The sequence below is a fragment of the Apteryx rowi genome, unplaced genomic scaffold (assembly GCF_003343035.1).
Source record: "Apteryx rowi isolate R43461 unplaced genomic scaffold, aptRow1 scaffold_358, whole genome shotgun sequence".
Classification (NCBI taxonomy): Eukaryota; Metazoa; Chordata; class Aves; order Apterygiformes; family Apterygidae; genus Apteryx; species Apteryx rowi.
In genome coordinates, this window is record NW_020450063.1 from 78,824 (window position 1) to 89,324 (window position 10,501).

Below are 10,501 nucleotides of genomic sequence, written 5' to 3' on the forward strand. Positions count from 1 at the left end.
GGCTCCCCCCGCCCAGCCCCGGCCCCATCGCGGCCCAGCCCGGGGCCGTCAGTCGCTGCCCCGCAACGCCGCAGCGGTGCCGGTGCCGGCTCCGGTCCCGCCGCCGCCCGGATACGGGCCCCCTCGATCCCCACCCGAGCCCCAGCTCCGGCCCCAGCCTCGACCCGCAGCAGTGCCCAACACCCCCAGGGCTGGGGCTGCCCTGGCCCCCCCGGGGCCCTGCGCCCTCGGGGCGGGGGGACGGGCCCCGGCGGCCGGCAGCCCCCGGCCCTGCCCCGCCGGCAGCCCCCGGCACCGGGAGCCGCCGGTCCCCGCGGTGTCCTGGCCACGCACAGCTGGGCGAAGGAAAAATGCCAAATATCTCATATCTGTTTTTTTGTATAATGGCTTTCAACCCACACTTAAAGAAACATGAAGTTGCTTTCCTGCTTCTCTTTAGCACTAGCACTTGGCCTATTGTATTCTTTTCTCCAGAAATTAGAGTTTACTTCCCCAGTGGAAACTTCAGAAGCGCTGGGAATAACCAAACCGTCTGGTGCAGTAAACCCATTAGAAAAATGCAGTCAGTAGATTGTGGCCTAATCAGTTCTCCATCAACAGTGCTTAGAGTTGCTTTATACAAGAGCTGTTTCAGTAACCAAACAAGGTATAAAGAGTTATCTGGTCATTAAAACGCATTCAGCCTATGTGAAGTTGGCAGGTATTTCAACCAAAGGTCATCCATAGGTAATCAAGATTTTTGCTCCCAGTTATTATTTAGATTTTCTTACCCAGAGAAAAGAGATTTTGTCAGTTACTATAGTATTTCTCCTGTTCCGTTTACATGGATCCCTCTACAGTTTGGAAACATAGATTTACTGATTTCAGGTGCTTTGTTTAAAGAATTAATTGATTAATATCTGGGTTTACTAAATTTAAATTGTAATTGATTCCATCCTCATTTAATTCAGCTAGCATTTATTTGCCTTAGATCAAAGTTAGGGAGGGTTGTGCACAATTAGTTGGTACCCATCTGTTCACTATTGCTGAAACATCACTATTCCTATAAATGGATTTATATACATTTTTAAGTCACTTGATCATCTTGCCAGACTGTATAGCATAGCTTATAAAGTTTTATCTGGTTAGGAACTCCATTTATCCAGTAATCCAGTTACTAAGACAATAATTTGTCTTTGAATTGAAGCATGTCTTCCAGAAAGACATATTATAATGATCTTTTCAGTAGATGGCAGTGCTGGGATTAAAACTGTTGCTTGACTAACATGCAGATTAGCATTTGAAAAGGCCTGTTGGGATTTAGGTGTAAAAAGGCTTTTCAGGGTGTTCTCATCTTTAAATAGGGGCTTTAGTTTGCTTGGAATGCTGAAATGGTGGGGAGGTTTATTTTTTCGGCTCACAAAGTGTAGAAAAATAGATCAAATACCACAAGTACAATCAGATAGTTTGCTCCAGAGATATGATGCATGCATGAACAAACTAAAGCTGTGGAAAACATGTAAATATAAAGCCCCCAAGATAATAGTTCTATTGCTGCATATGACGATTTACCACAGTTGTTCTCTGTAAAACCCTGTTGCTACCTGGGATGTTAGAGGTTTTGAATACACAGCTTCTGGGTGGAAGCGTTTTACATTATATTCATTAAATTTTATCAGAACCAACACAATATTTATACATTGAAACGAACTTCTCTTTATATGACACCACAGAGAACTCCATTACTGGGTTCTTGTGGCTTCATGATCCATTCCTTAAATTATGATGAAGAGCATTTTTCTGCTAGGATGTAATTAATATGCAAGTTAGGAAGTTATGATTCCTGATAAAGTCTAAAACAGAGATTTAGGTACCTGGATGAAGTTTTTTTACAAGCTGGATCATTTCTCAGAAAACGGTTTGAAAGAAATCTCTTTAAAGATTATTTATCTTAATGGAAGGCTTTAGGTGATTCACATAGAAAACTGCTCTGGAGTACAGAATAAACAGCAATAATTTCCTATATCATTAGGAGTCTGAGAGAGGATGAAGGCCTCTCTTGGGTTAAAGTTGTCCTAAACCTGTGTAGACAACAAAGAATGGTTTATTTTGGCGATTAAAATGCGTGATGGTGACATATCATGGTTTATCTGTTTGGAAAACAGACTAGGGACAAATCTCACAACTACACACAAACTAATGCTGAGTAATGTATTCCAGATCACATACTTAAGGAAATAATACCAGATCTGTGATCAGCTAGGAATTCTCAGTTATCTTGATGCTGATACCGGCATTGACAAGGTACCTCAGGGAGGCTATGGAGACAGCACCTAGACCTTCATTCTCTTTAAACACAGCCCCAGAGAATGAGGAATGTGGTGTTTTCCATTAATAGTAATGTGTCTGTGTGATCTGCAATTTAACCCTTTCCAGTGCAGCAAACTATTATATATAAGAAACAGCCAAAAACAAAACAAAAAACTGCTAGTATTTTTCTGCATTAATAGGGTGGAATTCACTTCTCCAGGATCTGGAAGGGTCAGATATCTTGTGAACTCTTTTGGTGGAAAAATGACAATATTTTTATTTAAAATAATAAAATAGTATTGACATGACAGTGGCTTATTATCCAGAATTTCTGTTTAATAGAAAATAACAAAATCTGAAAGAAGTTTTACTTGGAGTAAAAATATTTATTAAGGAAAAGGATATATATTTAATGTTATATGTTTAAGCACAATGAGGTTTAGAAAAAGTGTATTTGGCAGCAACTGAAATATATGTTCTGAACATTTTGAATCTAAATTGGAAATGGGACTCCATTCCTCCTGCTCTGTTTCAGAGCCACTGAAAGCCCTAGAAACCTCCAAGAGCCTCCAGACTCCTGGGTCTACCACAGTGATGCCTTTCTAGAGGCCAAGGTCTCAGGAATTCAGTCTCCAGTGTTAAAATGGCAGTTTACAGGAGTGCTCTCCAGCCTTGTAGACTTGCAGCATTGGCAGACTCCACAATGAGGACCCAGCAGCCTTTTTTATAAAACTAAGCCAAGGTGTTCCATTCAGTGCAGCATAGTTGCATTGACTTATGCCTGCTTAGAATCTGTCCTGTTTTTTTTTTCCTTTCTGCTAAGAATTTTTTCTCAGAAACATCTTTGCGATAACACCATGGGTAAGTATGGGTAGTTACCATTTGTAAGCAGCCACTTATCCAAAGCAGTAGAAAGCGTAAGGGAAGAAAAAAAAATTATACCATTACCCTTAACTACATTCCTTGACTACACTGACTACATGCAAGATTCACTGTTCATCTCTCTGAAAATAATTCCTGAACTCTGATCTCATAACTAAATTAATGTAAGGAGCTTGATCTTAGCTTATTGGAAGATGTGATAAAATAATGAGAACAAGAGAATTTGCTATCCACTTTACACTCATATTTTGCAAAGAACTGTAGAAATCACAAAGCTCTGGGAGACAGAGTTCCTCTAGCAAAGAATATGCTAACTTTTTCTAAGACAAGAGCTGTCACTGTATGAACCTGAGAGATGTTAGAATTCTCTTGAAAGAAAAAATAGCCTTCTAAATCCTATTTTTAAAATGAAAAAAAGTAGCTAAAATATTTCCCATTGGCTGGAATGAAATTCTTGTTCTCTTCAATAGTAGCAGTGATTTCAGATCTGCTGGTACATAGGTCAGCTGCCTACTGCTCCAGCAGACTAATGCTCTGTGAGAAGCAAAATCTGATGCACTTTAAGCTCTTGAATTTTTACTGTGTCATGCAGTAAGGGGATAAGATTTACCTTCTGGCAAAAGCATGTCCCTCTTAACCCATGGATGACCTGAGATCTTTTGAGGCATAGATACTACTGTAGTTATAGCTTCTCTGCAGCATCCCCTAAGCATCTGGTCCTTATGGCAACTCCATTCCCTCAGAAGCCATTTGGCCAGAGTGATCCTATCAAAGTCCCTTCTCAAGGGAACAATCTGAGCAAGTTAATGCTGCTAATGTCAACAGCAATTTAGTAACAGAACTACCCTGTGGATTTTCAGGGGACATGATGGTTATTAATTGTGATTCAATATTTGTTATTTATATACCACTGTGTGTAGTAGGTGCCTTATAGACATGTATGAAGACAAGGTCCCAACCTGCAGAATTTACAAACTGAACAGAAAACAAGAATTGCAAACCAGAAAAAGGATGCTTTGTCAAAATACATTTGTAAAGTAGATCATTTTAGTAATTTTTTTTTGTTCTTGTTTTAAAATCTTTTAATTTTCCCAACCAAATTCATCCCGTGTCCTCAAAATTCTATGGAAGCTTTTAGAATCAGGAAATGGAGGGTTTGGGAAGAATTTGTAAGTAGTGCTTCCATAAATATAGCATCTTTGCTGTTTTTGCTTCTTGTTCCAAGGACTTTTAACCCTTTCTTGAGGTAAAAAACTTCTGCAATGCTGTGTTAAGAATATGTAGAAAGCAATATGCTATTAAACTGCCCTGAGAAGGTTATAAGAATAACTGAGCTGCTGAGAAAATGTCCCTCTTTTCCCACATAAGTACAGAATTGTGTAGGTTGTGTAGCAAATCTTGAGACATCATCTTATTCCAATTCTTGAGTCTCCCCTGGCAAATGACTAGAGCATCTGGCAAAAAAGAACAAAAAGAAAAATCTCTGAATTAAAGATGGACTTGTGGGAAATGGAGAAATATGTCAAAAGATATTTTTCTTCTTTTCATATGGCCCTGCCTTCTTCAGACCTGTCTTATCTTCTTGTTAATACAGTGTGCAAAAGAATGATGTGGATTATTGAATTAACAAACCTCCAGACACTCCTGTCTATTTTGATCCGAGTTACATTGCTAAATAACAATAATGAAAAGTCAAAGACCTTTCCTTCCTGATGTTCGGTTTTATATGTTCAGAAGGGCAACATTTTATTCTGGTAGGATGTTTCTACCCTTAACCACTCTCAGGCTACTCAGTCAGTGCAGTTTTATAAATCAAATGCCAGAACCATTGTAACCAAAATCTATGATATATCCATTGCTTAAAGGAGCTGCATCTGACCATGACGGTAATATATGATGATATTGCTTGCTGAGCTGGTCGGGGATAACTGGGGGGTAGAGTGGTAGCTCAAATCTTGGTGAAACTATTTTATCCTACACCATTCCCTGAGGTAAATCCATACAGGTAATGTAGAACTAGTAGTTCTGCAGGCTGCTGAAGTCTGTTATCTAGCTAATACAGTACAACTCAAGGATAGGTGAAATAGGGTGTTTAATCTCAATATTTTCATTGCTGAAACATCTTAAATGAATTATAATTGCATCTATCTGGAATGATTCATTTTAAAGTACTATCTACAACAGGTGATTTTTTTTTTTTTGGTATCTTTTGATGCTAAACAGCTTTTTAGGAAAAAAAACAAAATTGAATCTGTCTCGATGAAACTTTAATCTGTCTCATCAAATCTAATTCTCATGCCTGATATGCTGATTGATGGTGGTGGTGAGAGCTGTTCCTGTAGCTAACTCTTATATTTTCTATAATATGTGTAATATTCATAAGAGAGACATTTATTTCCTGGTGAAATTTTAAACTAATAGTAAATAGTGAAAAGGAGGATTGCAGCCTCTTTACTAATGGGTAAGGAAGAAAACACAGAAATCGATCCTCTGTTTTCTGGGTGATAACATGTGACAACAGGAACAAACATTTGAATCTTTGTGACATAATACAGTAAAATCAAAAGGCCTCAAGTTTAGCACATAATAGATAGGCTACCTTAGATTTTAAGTTAAATACTTGTGTGGTTTAGATTCTGATAGAGAAAACCCATAGTGAGAGTAGTACCAAACAGTCTGTAGCAGGAAGGACTGGTCTTGAGGAGCTGTGGGTCAGTCACTCCTGCTTGTTGTGGCAGGCAGCTGGTGTGGATCAAAGGAGTTTTACAGAGCCTCTTTAGAAGTAAGTTTCAGGAGAGAAACTCTTTTCTTTGATGGGTCGTGGAAGACAGTTATGGGGAGACGGATGTAAAAGAAGAGGTCAGTGGATCACTTTTTGGAACACGGAACTAGTTTTGCTTTGTTGTAACTTTATGCTTATTTATATCTGGAAATTCAACTGTGCCTGAGAACATGTTCCATAAGAGAGGTGTAGTGTAGTCCTTCGTAGGCTATGACAGCAAAAGACTGGCCCATGCAGTTTCACAGGGAGATCCCAGGAAGAAAATCTCGCAAGAGAAAAGGGTAGTGCCTTTGGAAGTTTCAAAACCAATAGTAAACATTGTGAAGGAGCATGTTGTGCTTTCTGATTGATTGATTTCAGCAAATTTTAAACATTGTTTCTTAAAGGAGAGGTACATTTCGTAAAGCAGGTTAGAAAGATAATATTCTTCAAAGCTCACAGTAGCGGTTCTTAGACAGTTTTGCTGTGTATTTGCATTGTTATGGCTTCTCTTTGCTTTTGCAGGCTTTTGGGCCAAAATAAAAAGCAGAGTTAGGACACAAATACTGCTCCTTTGGTATCTTTTAATTCCCTCACTTTCCTTGGTATGTTGGCAAAAGTCAGAGGCAAATGTTAAAGGCAATGTCCATATCCTAGAATTTAAAATATAGTTTTCCAAGATGACTTTTAGATACCTGTGGAAGGATGGTTAAGCGAGAAAGGGCATGATCTCTTAGAAGTGAGCAATCCTGTCTTCATGATGGAGGGAGGGCCCCACGTCTATGCGAGCTGTCCTTGAACATTCCTAGACCGTTACGAAAGGGGGAAGACAAGTAGTGGTAAACAAGTCAAGGAGGAGCTAGATCCAGTACATGTCGACAGACCTCTCCACATGAACAGCAACCCTGCACCAATCAGATRTCCGCTTTAGGCRCGTGAACGAAGGCTGTAARCCAATCATATAGCTATCGCTAGCACATGCTTATTGCCTGTCTATATATACTCTGTAAGAACTTGAATAAAGGGAGAACGATCATACTCACATTGAGASTCATCATTACTCCGGGTCCATCTCCCACTCCGACAGATACCCAAATCTGAACATTTTAGCTCAATAAAATGTGCATCACCTCTCTATGAAGCCTGCATAAATTACTCAACATTTTACCTGAATATGAAAACAGCAGGGCAAACCGTATTATAAAGAAAGAAGCAATTCATAATATGCCATTTTGAATTTCTGTGATGAGATTGGTGCTCTCTTTCTTCCAAGCCAGGATCCTAGTCTGAATGAGTGTCAGCTCATAAACAGGTGCAGCTCTGAATGGAACTAAGTCATTTTATTGACAGGAAGACCTAGGGATGGCTAGAGGACAGTGCACATAAGGATAATGCACATCCTAGTGCAACATATGATAAAGACAGAAGATATTTAACATCCATTGGCCAAAGACAGCATAAATATAGCTTTTGGTATGGTTGCTTTTATATATCAATAATTTTTCGTAGTCTGAAATTGTGAAAATACACTTACTGTAAGAATCACAGAATCAGAATCACAGAATCACAGAGGTTGGAAGGGACCTCTGGAGATCATCTAGTCCAACCCCCCTGCTCAAGCAGGGTCACCTAGAGCACATTGCACAGGATTGCATCCAGGCGCGTTTTGAATATCTCCAGAGAAGGAGACTCCACCACCTCTCGGGGCAACCTGTTCCAGTGCTCTGTCACCCTCACAGTGAAAAAGTTTTTCCTCATGTTCAGATGGAATTGTCTGTGTTTCAGTTTGTGCCCATTGCCTCGCGTCCTGTCGCTCGGCACCACTGAAAAGAGTCTGGTCCCATCCTCTCGACACCCTCCCTTCAGATACTTGTACACATTGATAAGATCTCCTCTCAGCCTTCTCTTCTCCAAGCTAAACAGGCCCAGCTCTCTCAGCCTTTCCTCATAAGAGAGATGCTCCAGTCCCCTAATCATCTTTGTGGCCCTTCGCTGGACTTGCTCCAGTAGTGCCACATACCTGGCAATACGCACCAGATCCTATCTTTGTTATATTTTACTATGTCCTTGAGTCTGGTTATAGTGGTATTTTCCTGCTCATTGGTTGTATTTCAGTAGATCATCAAAATGTGCTACAATCAAATCAAAAGGGTTGTATAGCAAAAAGGTGTTGTCAGCAGTTATGGTTTTTCCACGTGATTGATACACTCTACATATCTAAAAGACATATATAGCACAGTCATCAGAGTACAAAATGCCTGGTTTTGATACCAGAATACCAGTATTTGTTATTAAATATGCCAACACAATATCAAAGATGACAATATGCATTTGTGGTAGCAGATAGAAGCCTGTTGTGAACATCTGGCCATTGATGAGTTAAGGCCGTACTCAGTGAGCTAGTCTGTAACTGTGAACAGTTAAACAATGAAGCAGAGAGGAAGGTCCAATGAAAAAGTCAGACCAAAGGTGGTAACTCTATATAAATGATTCCCTGCTAACCAGAGGAGCAAGAAAGAATGATAAGAAAGATGTGAATAGGAGCTGCCTTAGAAAAGTGTTACTAATATGATTCTGCTTTGTGGCCTTTTCTACCAAATCGTTTGGTATGCTGCAGTTAGGAGCAACGAAGGTAAGAATTGTGATATTTGTAATAATGGGCTTTTATATGAGCACTTTTTTTATTGATTAATTTACTGTTTGGATAATTGGAATCTTAGAAAGGTGAATTAATTTGTTCTGCCCATTTTTATTTTGTAGAATACCTACATACAAAAAAACAGTCAGAAGTGGTTAAAAAACCCAAAATATGCTTAAAAATGAATAGACATGTCATTCTCTTTATCTTTCTGATTTTTCTTGTCTTTTAGATTTTTTTTCTTTATTGTTTTTTTAATGATAAAACACCTTCCTGAAGTTTTCAAAACCCTATTAACTGCTTAGAAAGTTGTCTTATTTAAAACCAGCTTCTTATGCTGGTGAGTCAAAGTTAATTCTCTAAGCTATTTTCCTTACTTTAGGACACAGGCTTATCTTCTTGAGTTATGACTCACTCTGCCTATATTAGGTTTAAAACTACATATATTATTTTTTCATTTAAAGACTTAGTAAGTATGAAGGTATATTATATAAGTACAGTCTTTGCCCTACTCTAAGAAATGTTTTGGTGAAATGATGAGTCCAAACAATGCATATTCAGGGAAAATACATGCAGCTGGATGCATTTCTAGCTAAGAAATGAAATGGTAGTTCAAGCCTCTAACTACTTCCAATTCTGAAAGTAATCCCTGATGTTTTCATATACAGTATGGATGGAGGCAAGAGATAGGGATGTGTAAGAGATTTATTCTGCCACTATTATTTGCTTAATATAATCAAAATGCTCTATAAGCAGTCTTGTTGTCATTGCTAACATGAGAGACCATTCTGGTTTGGCATCAAAATCCAGGCTAATCTGGTAGCTGCTGGGCCTCTTACATGGGAGGGGATCACAGGAAGGTGAATCTTTATGTCCTATTTTATAATATTTTGTTAGAACATCCCTAACATGCTGCTCTGCACCACTCTTAGCATCCCTCATATGTCTGAAGGAGAACTTAAAGATGAAGCTTAACTCGAGCTATTTCTTCTTATCTAAACTGTGGACTTGATAACTGCACTTCTGAATGCTGGTATAGTGGTATTACTTAGCTGAATTCCAGCTCTGTCCTGAGGTTAAAAACCCAATGGATCATTGTTTGCATCCCTGTGATCCAGCTTCTTTGGGGAAGAAAACAGGACATGAGCTAGAAGAGGCTTGCTCCAGAACAGTACTTGATCTGGCTAATAGCAGGGATCAGGGCTCAAGAGGGCACTGTGGAATACAACTCTAATGTCTAACCAGAGCCTTGGTAACTCAGGGGTGTTTGGACTCAGTACTGTCAATGCTGCATCATTCAGAGAAGAGTGGCAGAAGGGAATGTGTGACTCTTCCATGAGATGGAAACCCTGAGAACAGAAGACTTGTCCAGTTCCGGGTGACAGTGCAAACATCTTATCTGGAACTGTGCACAAACTTTCCCTTCTTCTCCAGCTTTTCTCTTCCTCCTCAAAGCAGTGTTTTTTGCAACTGCACATTCTTTTTGCATCCAAGTCTTGGCACAGCAGCAGAAAAGAATCACTTTGCGCTTTTTCTGATGTACAATCAGACGACCAATGACAAATTCTTTGGCTCAACAGAGGTCATCTACCAAGGATGCCTTGTATTCTGTTCTATTGCAATGATTATTGTAGCCCACTGCAGAAATGTAGAATGAAGTGCTTCAATGTCATCTTCTTACAACAACCTACCAGAATGCTTTCTGAGAGCACCTGCAAGTTTGGTCCTTTTCTTGGAGGCACCTACCTTTGACTTCAAGAACAAAGATTGAGCTATGGATTTAACACTTCAACCCCATTTTGATGTCTGGTTTGTCTCCTCCTGCATTAAAACTTTATTTTGGAGTGGACTCTGAAGAGTATTTGTCCCTTTTAAACTTCTTTCTTTTTGTCAGTTCCCAGTCACTGTAGATGATAGCCTGGTGAGAGCAT